General features: G+C 38.1%; 1 protein-coding gene across 7 annotated transcripts in view; it reads left to right on the top strand.

Annotated features, from left to right (window-relative positions):
• LOC102512548 (rab5 GDP/GTP exchange factor) overlaps positions 1-19,816 on the top strand; it is a 94,083-nt gene continuing 74,267 nt past the window's right edge. For 3 of the 7 annotated variants that reach the window (XM_032460340.1, XM_032460342.1, XM_032460343.1), the window contains exon 1: positions 24-140. The gene's annotated coding sequence lies outside the window, so the exon portion shown is untranslated. Of the gene's footprint in view, positions 141-8,551; positions 8,635-19,816 lie in introns of those variants that run through there. The other 4 variants (XM_032460344.1, XM_032460341.1, XM_032460338.1 and 1 more) reach the window with 4 other exon arrangements.

Below are 19,816 nucleotides of genomic sequence, written 5' to 3'. Positions count from 1 at the left end.
GTGGCGTGCGCTCGCGGCGCCGGGGGCGGGGCGCGCGAGAGGGAGGGCCGGCGTGAGGGCGGGTTGTGGACTGGCGCCGGGACCTACTCGAGCGACGCGGGGAGAGCGGCGGACCCGACGCCGGTGGAGCCGCCTGTGAGGTACGGACGACCGACGGGGGCTGAGGGAGGCGCGGTTTTCGGCTCGGCACAGCTGGACGGTGGCGGCGGCGGCCCCGCGGGGGCCGCTGGGTCATGGGTCCGTGCTGTCCACCCGGCCGGGGCCACCTCGCTCCGGTGTCGCCTGCCGCCTTCGTACCAGCCCGGGGCCCGGCGGCGCGGCCCTGGCCGGCCCCCCTCAGCCCTCTGCGTGCACGGCCTGCCCGTTTCAGACGCTCGTCGCCAGGTTCTCCAGAGTCCGGCCCAGCTCCGACGGACAGACGCGTCTCGTTTCCTGGCCGCCTTCTGCCACCCGTCCGCCCCTCGCGCGTTGGCTTACCCCTGGCCGGCTCTCTCCTCGCTCTCCAGTCGGCGTTGTGCCAGGGGACACCTGTGGTGGTGGCCGGTCGGGTCGCGTCCTGGGCCCTTCGGGTACCCGTCGCAGCCCGGCCTGGGCAGGGGCGCTGGGACTTCACCAACTCGCGTCGGTCTTGGGGAGGGGAAGGTCCCGGAGTTGAGAGGATGCTGTCTTTCGTGGCGCGGGCACTGGAAGACTGGTCCTAACTCTCGCCCGGTGGTTGAGGACGAAGTTGTAGGCCTGGGGTTTGGAGCAGAAGTCCCTGTTTCCAAAGCGTCTTGGAGGAGGGCAGAGGTGATGCCCATCACGGAAGTTTAGTCGACAGAGGCAGGAAGGACTTGGCCGCTTCAGAGAGTAGGTCATAGCCTGCTGGTGGTGTCTCAGCGCTGGTGACCAAGCTCTGTGGTTGGCAAATGTGTCAGTGGGCGCTGGGGTGGGGTGGGGGTCTCGTTTTACCCGTGAGATTAGATGTGGAAATTTGTCAGGATGAGTTTACAGCCTCACCTGGGCAGTACTTTTTGGATCTGAGGAGTTTTGTTTTGGTTTGGTTTTTGAGATTAAAAAATAGTTACAGTTGCTAATACAAAAAAAAGTTGCACTTTTTTTTACCCCCTGTAAACCTAAAACTGCAAAACAAGCAGAAGTCTAAGTCAGCTAATTAAAATACCAAGAAAGCTTGTTGGAGGTGCAAGATTTGATTTTATTTAGTCCATCTGATGATAAATAACGTTAATTTCAAGAGTTACTGGTTCATAGGTGGAAGATTAAGAAGTGTTCAAGGATTTGAATGTTTATTGATCTTCGAAGCAATCATTTTCTTCTCTCTAGACATTAGCCACTTAAGGAGACAGGGACAGCAAGGATCCTTTCAATACAATGCGGTAAGCAGCATGAGCTTGAAGTAGAGCACTGAGGAGCAACGCCCTAAGTGTCCTGAGGGACGGTAGGGTGTGGAGCGTTGAGGAACTGTATTGGGGAATACTGGAAGTGTCTCGAAGAATGAGTGACATTTAGACTAACGAGGCCGGGTGGGGATTTCAGGTGTAGTGGGGATGTGGGGGAGGGACCACTAAAGGAGAAGAGGCCAGTAACTACCAGGAGGTGGTTTTTGAAAAGTGAAAAAATGTGGGGCAGAGAGTGGTGGCAGATAGGGACTGAGATGCAGGAGATTCTTGGACTTTTATCTGATGATGACAGAACCAAGGAAGGGTTTTACAGAGGGTTATTTGCCTCGTTAAAATGGAATTTGACGTGGATCTTACACCCAGGCTGCTATGTGTCTGATGAGGATTGTGCCCAGTATAGGACTTGGTTATGTGCTAGCTTGTATTTTAATCCTTTCTGCTCATTAAATGTTTGAATTGAATTGTATACTCATTTACTGATTGTTTATGAGAGTGTCTGACCCTGCTGATTTGTAAGCTTCTGTAAACAGGAATTCTGCCTTTGTCTCTTTGCATCTCAATCCAAGTTGAGCATTCACAGGTATTCCATGAGGACTTGATGAAGACATCATTGGTTTCTGATGTTGGTTTTCAGTGAAAAAAAAAAAAAAATTGACCAGTACTTAACTTATTTTAGTGGCTTCATATAGAAGAACTAACATTTACTTGTGTCAGTCTTTGGCTAGAGGCATAGAATTTCTGTCTTGAAAATATGAGTTTAATTTTTAGCACATGTGTTTATACTGGTTGCAAAGTAAACATCTCTAGCAGAGATGACCCATCCCTAAAGTGTAGATGATACCTGTGTAACATAACACCTGTCTATTCTGTGGCTCAGAATAGAAATGCTATTAAGTAGCTTCTTAACCCAGCAATAAAGTCACACTGAAAAAAGGTTTCACAAGAGGCCAGATATTTTGAAAGTCTTTTTAAATGCTCATTTTTATCGTATAGCATTATAGAAACATCATGTATGTTGTTTCATATGACTGAAATGCCTTGACATATTCTAGACTATTGTTGAATATTCAACACTTAGGAGAACAACAACAGTTGACTTACCTTTATCCCAGGTAGTATTATGTAACTCATAATTTATCTGTTTGTTATTTGGATAAAACTCCTAAAATGCTTTAAGAAAAGGCTGTACTTTATGGTGCTGCTTTCAAGTTACCCTGTAAGATTCCTGTTGTTGGTGTAGTTACTACAGTGGGGTAGGAAGTCTATAATTTTTATTTTATTCTATAGCATTTCATGTCTCTGGTAGCATAGCTCACTTGTTTATGATTACTGGGAAGGGTGAAGGACTGTAAGTATAATCAACTAATTAGATGAATATGTAGTTAAAAGTCAGAAGTTATGATCAGAATGTTAAGTATGAGTTCATGATGGAATAAAATTTTACCCGCTAAGAGTCTTAAGCTTTTTATCATCCTCAAACGACAGCAAGATTACTGAAATCCCTGAAGCAGGAATGTAGCAGGACCCTTTGGGGCTCTAAAATCTGTGCTGTCTCACCTTAAGGGATGGTCGGCACCATAGCATCCCCTACACTAGGCACAGGGCAGCGCAGAAGGAGCTGTACAAAAATTTTATAAGTCATTTTTTAAGCTAGTCTATTCAGTTCTTATTCAGAATAGATTCTCAGTTGCAGTTGCATTTATGGTGGTTTGGTCCATATTTTAAAATAAAAATGACTTTTGGGGGATTTTTACATGGGATATATTTACAATATTCAGTGTGCTCCAAAGGTACAAATACATAATGAAAGTGTTTTATTTTGGTAGTTCCTCTATTGTTAGAATTTCCTAATTTTAGACATGATATTTTCTACAACACTTTCTTTTTTTCTTTTAGAGTGCAAGAAAGATAATGCCTCTAGAAATTGAACTCACAAAATGTTTATTAATGGAAGAAAATATCTTCTTATTGTCTTATGCTGTTTTTTAAGTGGAACATACTATTTACTTATATCACGTCTTGTTCCAGAAAGGATTCCTAATGACTTACAAAGATATATACAACATTCTGTTGGTAACATAACAGAAATAAAGGAGGGGCTGAATTCAGGATTGTGGGAGAAAAATTAAGATGGAAACAGGAATGAGATATGTACACAAAGTACTTGGACTGAAGTCTTAAGTATTGTTAGAGAGCCACAAATTTGACTCTGCTTTTTAGTAGCCAGTACAGAGAGAAATATGATCAGTTACATGGTGCAGTGACCATAAGATAAAAGACCAATTTCTCCTTTGGATTCCCAAGGATTCCTTGTATGGAGAAACTCCTCAACTACATCATCCTTAAGTAAATGCAGCATGTATTTCAAAGGGCTATGTTGTGTCTTACTTTATTTTTTAGTAAAATCCTCATTGTCTCGTTGTGTAGGTTGATGACATAACATCAAAACATAATTCAGTGAAAACAGTTCTGGTGCTGGCAAGATGCTGTGGTGTCTAAGCACTTAGATCTCTAGACTGGTTAACTTAAGGATCTGCTTTAGATTGCCTAGATAAGTAGATGGGGATTGCACAGTCTTCAGATTACGTTTCATAAATATTTTGTTTCTCAGTGGAGCTTTTGTTATGAGTTTATGAGCAGTGGGGTTTGAATTTGTGCTTCTCACAAGTTCTTTGAGTACATCTATTTTTTATGTTGTTTGGTTAATCACAGAGCCATGTTTTTAGTAGACATGTTTTATCATGGGGGGCATGAAAATAGAGGAGTCTTACAAGCACAAATATTTAAATGAAAGTCACCTCACCTCCACTCAAAGATGGGCTAAGGGAATACCCTTGTATACTAAGATTTATTTCTAGAAGTAGCTTTGGAGTGTTAACTCCCAACACAGAGGGCATTGGCTTGGAAATTCCAGACATATAATTTATTTTTAGGAAGGAAACAGATCCACTCATCTTAGATGTAGTGCCCAGTAAATTAACATATCTATATTTTGCTCAAGCTAAAAGGTTGCCGTTTCAAGTAAAAATAATTCAAATTTATCAAGTGCTAGCATGGGCCGGGCATGTGCTAATAATAAGCCCTTTATATGCTTTATCTCATTATTGTCTTCTCCCCTTATTGCCCTTCTTAAAAGAAAAACAAAGAAATGTGGTTCAGAGCAGTAACTTGTTCCAGGTCATACAAGAGCTGGTGGAGACGTTGAACTCAAATGACAGACTCAGTGTTCTGTACCTGGCACTTCTTACTACTTGAGGTGGATTAGGCTGAGCCCACAAGATGGAACTAGGCGTGTACAAGGAATGGAAGTAAACATGTTGGCAGGTATTAGAACCCACCATTGCAGAAGGGCCCAACAGTTCCGGATCTTCCCGGAATCCAGAAACTACATAGTGCTACAAACTATGGGCATTTGGCCATAGTTTATAAAGCTGGGGAGAAATATGTCTTTGAGGTATTCATCAAGATTGGAGAAGTGGGAAATGCATATATTTTTTCTGTTTGTTATAAGTTTGTCTCATAAGATCAGGAAAACCACAATAATAGTTACAAAGATAGTATGCCATTCTGGAAAAGGAGGTTTGTGTTATATTTTAGAGTAAAACTTTAGCTGATATTCTCACTGCTGTGATTTAGGGTGAATTTAGATCATCCTTTTGTAGTGACATTGCTAGGTGTATTCTGTGTTTTATTAGAAATTGTATTACATTAGAGTTGTACAGATAAATAAACCATTATTTACTGTGAGTTTTCATATGCGTCTGTTCCACGTAATTCCAGATCATTTTATTTTGAAGTACTGTAATAGAGTTCCTACAGTATATTCTAAGTTGTGACCTAGCCTATGAAACTATAAAGAACAGAGAACATCCTTATTCTTCCTTAATCACTAAGCGATGGGTGGAACTGTCCTTGCCTAAATATAGTTATGTAACAGTGGTTTCTTAATTGCATTTCCATCGGGCTTTTGTCATTGTTAAGTAAGTTCCTGAAAAATGAGTTGGGCTAGTGACCTAAGTTTTGAACAGGATATTATAAGCAGAATACAAATTAAAAATATGAGAACAAACAAAAAACCCCACCATAAACTGATGAAACAGAACATCTAATATCCATTATAATTAGTGTCTCAGGAAGTAAAATGCTTGGCTTTTACTTAGCAAATTGGATTATATTTTTATTTGTATAAATTAATTAGCCTTTGCAGTTGGGTTGTAGTGTGATAAGTATGTAGATTTTATTTGTCTGGGATTTCAAATGTTGTGTAGTTATGAATGAACACATCTCAAATACCATTTATAAGGAGTAATTAGATGGCAGAGTATTTTCACGCCCATATGCTAGCTGCTGATGCCTTTACGAAACATCATGTGATGCTACCTCCCCCAGGAAATAGAATGTCTGATGGGAGACAATACTGACATTCAGCATTTAAATCCTTTGAGTATCAGTTGTATGAAGTAGACACCACTTTCTCACAGACGCCTACTTTTATTTTTTTATTATTATTACTTTTTCTTTTTGATGGGGAGGTAATTAGGTTTGTTTGTGTTTTAAATGAAAGTACTGGAGTTAGAACCCAGGACCTTGTGATGCTAAGCACGCACTCTACCACTGAGCTGTACCCTTCCTACCAGGAGCCAACTTTTATTCTTGCACATATTTGAGAATAAAAGGCAGGCAAATTTTGTTGTTGTTGTTACCCATAAGAGTTTGTAGGCTGTTTCCTTAAAGAAGAATTTTTGCCTTTTCAGTACTTTGGTCTTGTAATTGAATAAATAAGTTTATATATATATATATATATATATATATATATATATATATATATATATATATATATATATAAACTTAAATAGTGTTTGAGAAATAAGTTTGGATTCTTTTGAAGTTAAAATTCTTAGATTCTGACAGAAAAAACTGATTAGGAGATTGGATTTTAGCCGAAGTTCCATCCCCAAGCACAAATAATAATAGTTATAATGGTGAGTCTGCCATTTAGGTAAGTGTAATGCAAAGATTTCAGTTTCATTCTTCAGTGAACTCTTCAGCTGTATTTGGAGAAGAACAGTCTGAGTACTAGGAAATACTTTAAAAATTTTTTTCTTTTTCTGAGGTTAATGTCAAGGAGTCTAGTTTTTATAGTTATGAATTTTAGTGACTTTATCGAACTACCCAGTCTGGTAAACACATCACCCCAGAATATCTTCTGATCTTTATTAATGTATATGTTTTTGTTGTCTAAAACTGTCTACCTTTTATTTTGTGGTTTTGAATTTTTAATATTTTGTGTAAGTATTTCAGGACTCACCATAAGGTACATATGTGAGTTTTATTGTATTGCAAAGAAGTCCATTATTTAAGCTCTGTGTTACTGTGTAGTTCTACCCTTCTTTGAGCTGCCATAGATTTCCTAAACAGAATTGGTTACAGCCAGTATATTCTTCTTAGCTCCCAGTGATGACTAATTTCTAACCACTTTGCTCACATTAGAATTTTCTTGGTGGATTCACACTATTATCCTTAAATCATTAGTAGTGCTGTTTGTCTTAAAGTCTACTTTGTGTGATACTAGTGTAGCTTTAGTAGCTTTCTTTGGTAGATGTTGCAGGCTGTATCTTTTTTTCATCCTTATACTTTCAAATTTTCTTTGTCCTAGAAAGCATCATGAAGTTAGATTTAGGTTTTTTTTTCTTTAGTCTGACAATTTTAGTCTTTAAATTAGAATCATTAGTCCATTTCCATTGGATGTAATTGTCACTATAGTTGGTGTTACATCTGTCATTTTTTCTTTTTGACTCACCTGTTTTGGTCCTTTTTGCTTTATTTTTTTCTACTTTTTTGGATTATTTATTATCCAATTATTATTTAATTTTCCTTTCTAGTAACGTCTTAGTTATATATTCTTTTGTGGTGTGGTTATACTAGAGATTATAAGATATACTCTTGACTTACTATAGTCTAGTGCAAATTATACTTTTATCACTTCTCCAATAATGCTAGAACTTTAGCATTGATATAATTGATTAGCATTGATTTGATATATTAACACCACTTGCCCTTTTCCTGCCTTGTGTTACTGTTTCACCCATTTAGATTCTACATGTATTTTAAGACCTGTAAGAAATTACTGTTCCTTATAATCAATATTTACGTATACTTACCTACATATTTACTCTTTCCATTGCTCTTTATCCCTTCCTGTATTTCGGTGTTTCTGTTTGGGGTAGGATGATTTTCCTTTCCATCTTAAGAGTTCCCTTTGGTATTTCTTATAATGCAGGTCTATCCATAATGAATTCTTTCATTTTTTGTTTGTCTGAAAATGTCTTCATTTTGCCTTCATTTTTAAATAGTCAATGAACACCACATTCTAAGCAGGCGTTTATTTTCTTTTAACACTTTCAAAGTGTCATTCTATCATCTTTTGTCTTTATTTATTTATTTATTTATTTTTTGAGAATTTAGCTGTTAGTTTTATTGTTGCTCCTGAGAAAGTAATGTGTCATTTTCCACTGGTTACTTTTAAAAGTTAATTCTTTGGTTTTGATTATCAACAGTTTAATTATGCTATGTTTTTGTGTGGTTGTCTTTGTCTTTGTCTTTATTCTGCTTGGGATTCAAAGAGTTTCTTAAATTTGTGGGTTGTCTTTTCATCAATTTAGAAAATTTCATTCTTTCCTCTTAATATTACTTCTGCCCTGTTTACTGTCTCCTCTCCTTTTGGGACTCTAGTTACACATCTGGTAGAGTTTTTCACAGTGTTCCTCGTTTCTCTTTACACTTTTTTCCCCCCTATATCTTTTGTTAGTTTTTCTCTGTGCTTCAGTGTGGATATATTTTATTGACATGGGCTCTAGTTACTAATCTTCTCTTCTGTTGTGTCTGGTCTGCTATTAAATCTTCCCTTTGGATTCTTAATTTTAGTTAATATACTTTTCAGATCTAGAATTTCAGTTTGATTCTTTTAGATTCTCATTCTCAGTTGAAATTTTTCATCTTTTTATATGTTCTTTCCTCTTTTTTCTATTTTTTAAAATAGGAAATTTAAATAACCATCATTATTTTAAAGTCTTTCTGTTAACTTCAGTGTGTGGATTGTCTGAGCATCTGTTTCTGTTACTTGTTTCCTTTTGGTTTTCAGTTAACATGAATGCTGAGTGCTGTGAATAACATGAAGCTCCAGATGATGCTGTTCTTTTTCAGAGAGGAATCCCCGCTCCCTTTTGCCAGCCAGGTAGAGTGGAGGCTTATCACCTAATCCTGTTTGGAATTGAGTTGATGGTTAAGGTTGTGTTGCCAGTTTGATAAGGCTACGTTTCCCTCTAGTTTGCCTTTAATACTGGCAAGTAGCTGGCTGTTCAGGGCTTCCAACTGATTGTCTAGTGAATTCCCTGGGGTCCTTCCCTCTGGTAGCTCCTATACTACAATCTTGGCTCCTGAGAATGAGATTGCTGAAAATTCCACTCTTGATTTTCAATTTTGTTTTGAAGCCCGCTTTGTACAACTACAGCATTTGGTAAATGTCTTCAGGGGAAAACCATCCTTTTGTTAGGCCCAGTTCTTTGACTCTCTTCTTTCACTGAGATCTTGACTCCTTGAGTGTTGCTTTTCACTTCTTCCAAGAGCTCTCATGGTTCCTCTGTCTGGATTCTCAGCCTTTTGCCCCAGAATCAGCAAATGTATTAGGGGGAAAAGGGGTTACAGAATGTTACTTTCTTTCTCTATGGTTCCTTTCTTTTTCCAGAATCTAGGCCCTTTTAGTCTTGGTTGCTTCAGGTGCTTTCTGATGCCTTTAAACACTGGTTTTAAAAATGTATCTGGCTTTCCTAATTCTTAGCAGGAATGTTGCTCTGCCACCAGCTACTCTGTCATATTCAGAGTTTCCCACTAGGAATGAAGTTATGGGAAGAAATTAATCTTTTAGTAAGTGTGGTGCTTACTTTATAGCAGTGGTTCTCAAAGAGTAGTTCCTAGCTTCATTATCCAGGAATGTTTTAGAAATACAAATTCTCAGGCCCTGTCTCACCTTCTGAATCAGAAACTGGGCTGAGGCCCAGTACTGTCTGTTTTAACAAGCCTTCCAAGTGATACTTAGGCATGCTAAAATTTGAGAACCACTGCTTTGTAAGTTAGTCATTTTACTATTTAAGTTTCTCCTCCTATCTTCATTGGGCCCTGAAGAGTGTATAAACATGTTAAAACTAAAATTTAACTGAGTAAATCTGAAGATCTAATTGCCTTTATTAAAGGATGCGTGAATCAGGCAGCATCTCATCTGGCAAACAGATACTCTGAGGGTTTACACAGTATGGAAGACTTTTATAGTAAGGAAGAGGGACAAGGGAAGGAAAGTATCAACAAGGAGAAAATGAAACTTCATTGGAGGAAAGTAAAAGTTCAGGTGATGACTGTCTTCTCATTGACTGAGCTGTGACGTTTTCCATTGGCTAAGCTTGTTGCTGGGAAAGAAGGAGGTCTTCTTTCTCTTGCTGAGGTAGTAAAGCAGTTGCATTTCCTGTTTGGGAGTACAAGGTACGTCTCTTCCTGTTCCTGAGTCAGTAGCTGACGTCTTTCTGTTGGAGTAATTGATGTCTTCCTGTTTGGGGTAACTGATGATGAGGATGATGAGTGTAGTGGTGGTAGGGCACAAGGGCTTCCTTTCCAGGCCATCCTGACACCAATTCTATTTTTATTTTTATTTTTTTAATTTTTAGTTTTTCTTTTTAAATGGAGGTGCTGGAGATTGAACCCATGACCTCATGCATGCTAAGCATGTGCTCTACCACTGAGCTACACCCACCCCTGACACCAATTCTAGCTGAGGTTTTCTTTTACTAATTTTCACAAGGAACAAAGTAAAAGAAAGCTGTCTCTGCAGGTACTTTGTCAGCCTTCTGAATAAATCATGTAATAAATTTAGAAAATACCTATTGAGTACTCATCCTGTTCTTGGGCACTGTGTTGTCTACAAACATGGAGTAGACAAGTAAGCAAGTAATTGTAGTAGAACATGAGTATTATAATAGCTATATTTATAAAATGCTATAGGAACTAGAGAGAGAGGATTATTTTGTCAGTAGGGAAAGAGGAGTCAGATGTTATTTGAATAGGGTGGGATCTGAAGGCCGACAAACAGAAGGGTATTCTAGGCTTGTTCATAAATAAGATGACCATGTACTTCATTATCCAAAGCAGGTCACTTTTGAGAACCAAAAGAGTGCTTTTATGCCAGGACAATAGGCATAAGCCAAGACTGTTCTCACTAACTGAGATCTGTGATCACCTTATTTGTAAAGAGCAGGCAATGCTGTGAATCCACAGTTCTGTGTCAGCTGGTGGAAAATGCATTTATTTCAATTATTTATAGAATTTGCAACAACTCTTATTGGATGGTTTATTAGTTTCCTAGGGCTGTTGTAACAAATTACCACAAACTCCTTAGGAGGCTAAAAACAACAACAGAAATTTATTCTTTCACAGTTCTGAACACTCGAAGTCTGAAATCAAGGTGTCACCAGGGCCATGCCCTCTCTGAAGGCTGTAAGAAGGATGATTGCTGGCAGTCTTTGAAGTTCCTTGGCTTGTAGCTGCACCCCTCCAGTCTCTGCGTTGGTGGCCACATGGCCTCTGTGTATGTCCTTGTGTCTCTTCACGGCTGCCTTACAAGGATACCGGTCTTTGGATTTAGGACCCACCCTAATCCAGTATGGCTTCATTTTAACTAATTATATCTGCAAAGACCTTATTTCCAAATCAGGTCACATTCACAATATTGGGGTCCAACCTATCTTTTGGTGAGGAGGGGAGTGGAAAACAATTCAACCCACAACAGATGGGATGGTTTTAGCAGCTTTTGAAAGTTTCTGCAATTGAATTTGGTTAATTTTTTGTTACACGCAAGGCACTTCTCAGAAGCTTAAAACATAATACAAATATTTGTTGGATTGAGCCATCTAACAAATCTGAATAAATACATTTCAATCCAGGCAATTGCTTTTTGGATTTCTCTCATCTCATAGACATGTGTCTGTCTCACTTTGCCCAGCGGTAGCAACCGGCTGAGGACAAAGTGGCTGCAGCAGAGCTAAAGCTTGGGGTATAACTTTGAAAAAAACAAAACAGAAACCTTTGATCATTGAAGCCACCTCCACCTTATGTTTTGCACTTTGCTGTTACTTTAAGCTGAGTTAAGAGACATAATTTTTGGTTGGTTACTTATGAGATAAATTGACCAGTTGGGGAATTGGCTGCTTCTGTGGAAGAGAGGGTAGAGCACGGTAGAATGGGGACTAGAGCAGCTAGGTTATTTCGCATGTAAATGCGAGTTATTCGCCTGGGGAATGGCATGCTCAGATTGGAGTCATAATTTCACTTCAGTTAAGAGGGTGTGACATGGTACAATAGAAGATTGTTGTCTAGAGTTCATTCCTTAAGAATGCTGCTGTGCTGGCCCTGCTCATTCCAGAAGCATAAACTCTACATTATGTCCCATGGGTTTGATTATCATTTGGAATTATTTGGGCAGGCTAGTGTTTGGATACTTTGTTTTGTTATGTTTAACATTGGAACTCTGCCACTGATTCTCTGTGACATTCACATTTGTTTTGGAAGCAGTGTATTTAATGATATGAAAGTCAGTGAAACTTGGATACCAATTTGAACATGAAGTCTTTGATTAAAACTATAGTATCTTCATAATATATAAAGTCAAGGATTAAAAGATAGCATAAAAAGAGCACCTGTATAAAGAAAAAGGATGTCATAGAAAAATGAGTAAAGAAGAGGAAGAGTTTAACTCTTCAAAGAAAATATGTTAATGATCAATAAATACCTATAAAGATGGTTAATTTAAGGAAATACATATTAAAATAAGAAGTCTTTTTTTTTGCCTTTCAGATTGGCAAAAATTAAAAATTAATAATGCAGTTTTTATGAGTTTGTGGGAAAGTAGATTCGCTATAGGTAGGAAGGTAACTGGGTTCAATCTTTTTGTGAGGCCAGTTTGGTGGTACACATTAAAATTTACAATGTACAAGCCCTTTGACATTCCATGTCTGTTTCTAGGAAGCTATTTCCACTTTGTAAATGGTCTGCTCATATCCTTATCCTTTGTATCAGATTTACAGGTCTTATTAGTATAATTTCTAAATATGATAAAATGCTTTATTGTCCTACTTACTTAAAATATTTTTGCTAGTCTCTTATTTGCCTTTCTATTTTGGTTCTAAGTGGGGCCTTTAAAAAACTAGGTAGAAGTTTCATTTCATGTATTCAAATCTATTTCCTTTCTGATTTCTCCTGCAGCTTGTAAGCTGAGATAGCCCTCACCTCTTTAGAAGTTTCATAAATACTTAATTTTAGTTCTTTTATTTTTCTGTTTGTCTTTAAAAAACTTTAACACCTTAAGATACTGTAATTAATTTGGGGGGATATCAGATTGCTAACCAGTTATTCTAGGAATATTTATTGAAAATTCCTTTCTCTTCCTTCCTCTAATAATAAATTATTTTATGTATTAGCATATTCATTTTTGGGTCATTCTGTTCTGTAGTGATCTGCCAGTTCTGTTGCTAAGTTCACACTATTTTAACTAGTTTGCCAAAAGTTAGTTTTCAGTAAATTAAATTCATTTAAAATATTAAAATTTTTTAATCTGTTTGTTATTGCTGATCAAATATGGAATAATTTTGTCAAGATCAAAAAAGTCTTTTGGCATTTTATTGTCATTTATAGTGAACTTGAAAGTTTTGAAATATTTGCCATTTATATAATACTTAATTTTCTCGTACCGTGTCCTGGTATGTGTTGCCAACTATTTAAGCCTTCTTTTTTTTTTTAATTGAAATATAGTCGATTTAGAATGTTTTGTTAATTTCTGGTATACAGCAAAGTGACCCATTTATACATATATATATGTTCATTTTAATTATAGGCCATTACAAAGTATCAAATATAGTTCCCTGTGCTTAACAGTAGGACCTTGTTACTTTATGTATAGTAGTTAGTATCTGCAAATCCTGAACTCCGCATTTATCCTTCCACTCCTGCCTTCCCTCCCCATAACCATAAGTTTGTTTTCTGTCTGTGAGTCCGTCTCTGTTTTGTAAATAAGTTCATTCATGTCCTGTTTTTTGTTTTTGTCTGTTTTAAGAGTCCACATATAAGTGGTATCATATGGTATTTTTCTTTCTCTTTCTGGCTAACTTCACTTGGTGTGATGATCTCCAGGTCCATCCATATTGCTGTAAATGGCATTATTTTATCTATTTTATGTATTTAAATCTTATTTATATCTCAGTATTTTTATGCAGCACATAAATTTTTATTGGAATAGTTCCTTGATGTTTTTACATTTTGATACTGTTGGGAATGAGATCTCTTTTTATGTTTCCTAAACTGTTGTTCTTAGGCTATTATAAGAGTTTCATAAAATTCATATACACGTATTTAACTTGTTTCATATAAACAAATTATTTTTATAATAGTAAATAATTTTAAAATTAATTCCTCAGTGTTCATAGTGTTTTAATTTCTTCTTTCAGGCCTTCTAGATGTGTAGTCAGATTTCCTATACTAGACAGTAAGCAATACAAGGACTGAAACTTTATTTTTACTTCCATTTGTATCCCAAGTGCATGTCATGTAGTGTAAATCAGTATATAAATATTTGTTGAATAACTGAATGAGATCATGATGAGTAGAGAAAGCACTACAAGAATATAGTGACTGTCTCTAGGTGGTGTTTTCTCTAATTTCTACTTGTCTCTATGTCTCAGATTTTTTAGAGTAACCATCTTTTACTTCTATAACTGGAAAAAAGCTAATTTAAGGGAAAAAGCTTAACAATAAATTCTATTTCTTAACTGAGATTCAAGATAGTTTATCATTTTAGTAGAGTTGAGTGGATGTTTTCTATAAATCCCAAGTGAGTAGCCCAGAGAATTGATCTATGAGGACATGACACTGAACCCAAGAATAGGAAGCAGGACTCTCACAAGGAAGATAGGAGGAAGCTACTCAAATCTACAAAGTATTTTTTGTTTTATGAAATGAACCTGGTTTGCATGCAGAGCCTTAAGGAAGAACACACACAATGTGAGCTTTGTACTGCTCTGGCCGTTTTTAGGATACCTCAACCCAGATTAAGTCCTAGCCCCGAGGCAGAGTTCACCAGAAACTCAACTGTCTCAGCAATAGAGATCTTTTTATTCCGACATCCCTAACGTGAGCGGGCCAGTTGAATTATGCGTTCTTTATGCCAGGTTGCTCAATAGAAGCCTAGTTATTGGAATGCAGTGCTCAAACAGGAATTGGGTATGGCCCCTCTGACCTCCCTCCTGGGTGCAGTGATGATGGTAGCTCTGGATTGTGGCCCGTCTGACTCGGGATAGGTCTTTCTGCCCAGGGAAGACAATTGAGTCTCAGAGTTGATCCCCCATGTTCCTCCCTAACTGAAGAGAATATGCTGTCTATATAGGAGTCTAGGTGTGCTGACTATACTGGCTTTGCCCCACAGAAACAGCTGTCATCGCCACTACATAGCCTTTCATATCATGGCAGGCACTTTTTTTGGTGGTTCACTTGCTCACTTTGTTTTCCATACTTAGAAACAGGAACAATCTGAGTGGTATATTCATCTGTTTGATACACATTGGTTCAATCATAGGTGTTTTTATGTAATACATTTTAAGTGGAATTTTAAAAAACTTAATTTGAAATCACAGATTAACAGGAAGTTGCAAAAATAATACAGAGAGGTCCTGGGTACTCTTCATCCAGTTTGCCCCAATGGTTATGCCTTACATAACTACAGTACAATGTCAAAGCCAATAAATTGACATCTCCATAATGTGTATGTATAGTTATGTGCCGTTTTATCACATATATAGATTCCTGTAACCATCACCATAGATAGTCAAGATACAGAACTATTACCACTAAGAGCTCCCTTATGCCACCCCTTTATAATCACACCCTGTACTGTTCCCAGGTTTGGTAATTCACTAGAAGGACTGCAGGACTCATGCACTCCTGGCTATGTTTTATTGTAGTGAAAGGATACCAGGCAGGACCAGTAAAGGAAAATGGTGCATTGAGCAGAATTTGGAGGATACCAAGCATGAGCTTCTAAGAGTCTTCTCCCAGTGGAGTTGATGGGGTGCATTTAATCCCTCAGCAACAAACTGTAGCAACATGTGTGAAGTGTTTTCTGTTGGGGAAGTTCACTTATGCCTAGGATTCCAGGGTTTTCACATAGGCACAAACACTTTCGTGATTGACCACAGTTACTACAACTCCAGACGCCCAGAAGGAAAGCAGTGTTCACCATAGGTCACGCGGACTGTCTAGACAAGTTGGTAAATGTGAATGGAGACTCCAAGTATACAAAACACCCTCATCAGTTAGTACATAAGGACACCCCAAGACCCCCACTCTCAGGAGCTGCTGAAGGGTCAGTCACACAAGCAGACCCTTTTAAGAGTGTGCATGATTTGCACAACTCAGGCCTGCTTGGTTAGCTTCTCTACACACCCTCACTTGTTGGAAACAGGACATAGAGAAACAGTTCTGGGCCCAGGGTGGAGGTGAGGGCTGGCTAGGTTGGGGTCAGTGCTACTTTAGGTAGAGTGCCCAGGGAAGGCCTTTCTGAAAGTACAACTTGAAAACTGAGACCTGAATGATGAGAGAGCAATCACCATGTGAACCTCATCTGGGCATTGGAACACAGTGCAGAGACCCCCAAAAAGAGAGATTGAAAGGAGGCCTGTATTTGTTTTCTCTTGTTGCCATAATAAGTTACCAGAAACTTAGCAGCTTAAAACAGCACCCATTTATTATCTCAGAGTTTTGTGATTCACAACTCCTGGCCAGCTCAGATGAGCCCTCTGTTAATGATCTTAAGAGGTCAAAATTAAGATGTCATCTAATCTGGGCTCTTATCTGGAGACTCTCAGGAGACTCTGCTTCCAGACATAACTTAAATATTGGCAGAATTGAGTTCAATGAGTTTATATGACTGAGGTCTTCATTTCTTGGCTGGCTATCAGCAGGGGGTCATCCTCACCTTCCAGAAGCCACATTCCTTACATTTCTCCACCTTCAAAGCCAGCAATGGTTCTTTGAATCCCTCTGGCTTCCATTCTGGTCTCCTCTTCTGCTTTATATTTTAAGAACAATTTTATTGAGGTAGGATTTACGTACCGTAGAATTAACCCATTTAAAGGGCGCAGTTCAGTAGCAACCATCACCACAACCAACTTTAGAACATTTCCATCACCTCAAAAAGAAACTCCATACCCTTTAGCATCTCCTTTATTCCCATCCTCTGCCCCTCAGTCCTAGGGAACCACTACTCTACTTTCTGTCTCTCTAGATTTCACTGTTTTGGACATTAATATGAATGAGATCATATAATGTGCGGTCTTTTATGACTGGCTTCTTTCACTTAGCATAATGCTTTCAAGGTTAATCGTGTTGTGGCATGTGTCAGTACTTCATTCCTCTTTGTGACTGAATAATAATTTATTGTACGAATATACCGTTTTTTGTTTTGTCTTTCTTCAGTTGATGGACATTGGTTTTTTTTTTCCCTCTCTTTGGACTATTATGGATGATGCTGCTGTAATCATTCATGTACAAGTTTTTGTGTGGACATGTTTTCATTTCTCTTGTGTATATACCTTGGAGTAAGGTAACACTAATTAATATTATTTGAGGAACTGTCAGATGGTTTCCACAAGCATTTGGTTTCCAAAAGAAGCTGTACCATTTTACATTCCCACCAGCGGGGTATGAGGGTTTCAGTTTCTCCACATCTTTGCCAGCACTTGTTATTATCTGACTTTTTAGTCCTAGTGTGAAATAGTATCTCACTGTGGTTTTGCTTTGTATTTCCCTAAAAACTAACGATGTCAAAAATTATTTAATGTGTTTATTGACCATTTGTGTATTTTCCTTGGAGAAGTGTCTATTCAGATCTTTCATCCATCTAAAAAAATGGGTTGTTTATCTCTTAAAATATTGAGTTGTATAACGGTTCCTTATATATTCTGGGTAAAAGTTCTTTGTCACATGTATGATTTGCAAATATTTTCTCCCATTCTGTGGGTTGTCTTTTTGCTTTCTTGATGAGGTCCTAGGAAGCACAAAAGTTTTTAATTCTGATGAAGTACAGTTTATCTTTTCTTTTGTCATTTATGCTTTTGGTGTCATATCTGAGAATCTTGCCAAATCCAAGATTATGAAATTTTACCTCTTTTGTTTCCCAAGAGTTTTTATAGTTTTAACTTTTGCATTTAAATCTTTAATCCATTTTTAGTTAATTTTTGTAGATGGTGTGAGGCAAGTCTGACTTCAGTCTTTTACATGTGGCTATCCCAGCACCATTTGTTGAAAAGACTCTTTCATTTGATAGTCGTGACCATAGATGTGTGAGTTTATTTCTGGACTCAGTTCTTTTCTATTAATCCACATGTCTGTCCTTGTGACAGTTCCACCCTGCTTTGATTATCACGGCTTTGTAGTAAGTTTTGAAATTGGGAACTGTAAGTTCTTTTTCGAGATGGTTTTGGCTATTCTGGGTTCTTGTTCTCTTCTGCACTTAGGACTCATATGCTATTATTGGGTCTAGCTGGAAAATCCATGATAATCTCTCTATTTTAAGGTCAATTGATTAGTAATCTTAACTATCTGGGAAGTTTTTGTTTTGTTTTGTTTTGGTTTGGTTTTTTGCCATGTAAGGTAATAGTGTCACACAGATCTAATACCAGCGTGAAGGTCATGGAGGCACAAGGCCTATGGGGCTTAGATTTGTGAAAAGGAGAAGAATGATAGGAGTGGAAGTTGGATAGAGAGGTATGAATGAAAGTCTCAGAAATACTGATTTGTCCTAAGTCACATTGCAGAGGTGAGATTTGAATGCATGTTTGACCAGTCTGCATGTTCTCATGTCTATTGAATTGGTCTTCATAGACTCATAGAATAGCTATTATTTTTGTTTTCATCTTGACCTGTTGAGCTCTTAGTATATGCTAAGTAGTGCTCACAGCACTGCTATTATGTTCTTCGTGCTCCAGCATAGTACCTGGACAGGTCTTTGAGTGCAGGTAATAGGCTCTGCTGGAGCTAGCATAAGAAAAAAAGTTAGGGATCAAGGGGTATGTTCCGGAATCTGAGAGTAGGCAGGCAGCTAAACTTTAGTAAAGGATTGGAACTGAGAAATGGAAACCCCTCAGGACCTAGAGAGTATTTTTCTTCTGCTGCTTTTCTCAGCTTCTTGTTGTGTGTCTGTTTCTCTCTGCAGATGGGTATCCTGTTACTCAGACCACTTGCTGGAAGGTGGTCATGCCCCAACTTCTCCATCATCCGAGAGAACAGCCCAGACTTAGTCTCATTTCCAAAACTTCAGTTTGGATCACGTATCCACCTCTGGTTCAATCAGCAGTAGCCCTGAAGTTGTAGGGGAAAGGGACTGCACCTTCCACAAACATAGCAGCCTACCTTTGTAGATACGGGGAACAGTTCCCTGAGAAAAGGGAAGGTGCTGGCCCAGGTATCAGATAGACTCCCTAAAATGTGTTCATTTTAGTAACAGACTTGTGCTTTAGTATTTATAGTATAAAAAAATTTAAACTTCCTGAATTTATATAAAGAAGAACTAGATATTTCTTGTTGTCTATTCTTCTTGGAACTGAAGAAAGGAACCACAGGATGATGACAGTGAGATTGGCTCAGACTCTGAAAATAGTTCAGTAGAACTCAGGACTAGTACAAAAATGTAGGCTGTTGTGATGGCCCTGCCACTTACAACCTTTTTGATTGAATAAATCATAACTTCTCACTCTCAGTGTATTTATCTGTATTATAAAAGGAGAATGTAGATCGTCTTTAAAGTTTCCTCAGTTTAACACTGTAGACTCTGGCTAGATTTTGTTACTCTTCTTTTCTCCCTCAGCCTCATTTACTAAATGATAAGTGCATTAGATCTAAATCCTGTCCTTGGAGGTTTTTACTCTTACAGAGGCAGTAAAGAGTATCACTAAACTTGCAAGTCTCCCTGCCATGTCTCATTAGTTAACTCTTAGAGATCTTACTGCCAGATAGGTTACCATCCCTCCCCTTTCCATTCCCACTGTGTTACTTCTGTCATTAGGACTTCTTATTGTAGTTGTCTCTTGATCACTTTGTCTTCTGTGTTTCACTTGTCCCTAATCCCTAGTAATTGCCTCTCAAGATTTTTTTAAATCATAAAGTAAAATTGAATTTTGGGGGAGTGTACAGTTCTATGAATTTTAAAACATGTATAGATTTGTGTAAACATCTCCATAATCAGAATACGGAACAGTTTCATCACCTGTAAAAAAACTTTCTTGTGCTATTCCTTTATAGATACCCTCCCTCCAACCCTAATTCTTAAC

The sequence above is a fragment of the Camelus ferus genome, chromosome 18, assembly GCF_009834535.1.
Source record: "Camelus ferus isolate YT-003-E chromosome 18, BCGSAC_Cfer_1.0, whole genome shotgun sequence".
Taxonomy (NCBI): domain Eukaryota; kingdom Metazoa; phylum Chordata; class Mammalia; order Artiodactyla; family Camelidae; genus Camelus; species Camelus ferus.
Note: the sequence above shows the minus strand (reverse complement) of the source record. Positions and strands in the feature narration are given on the sequence as shown.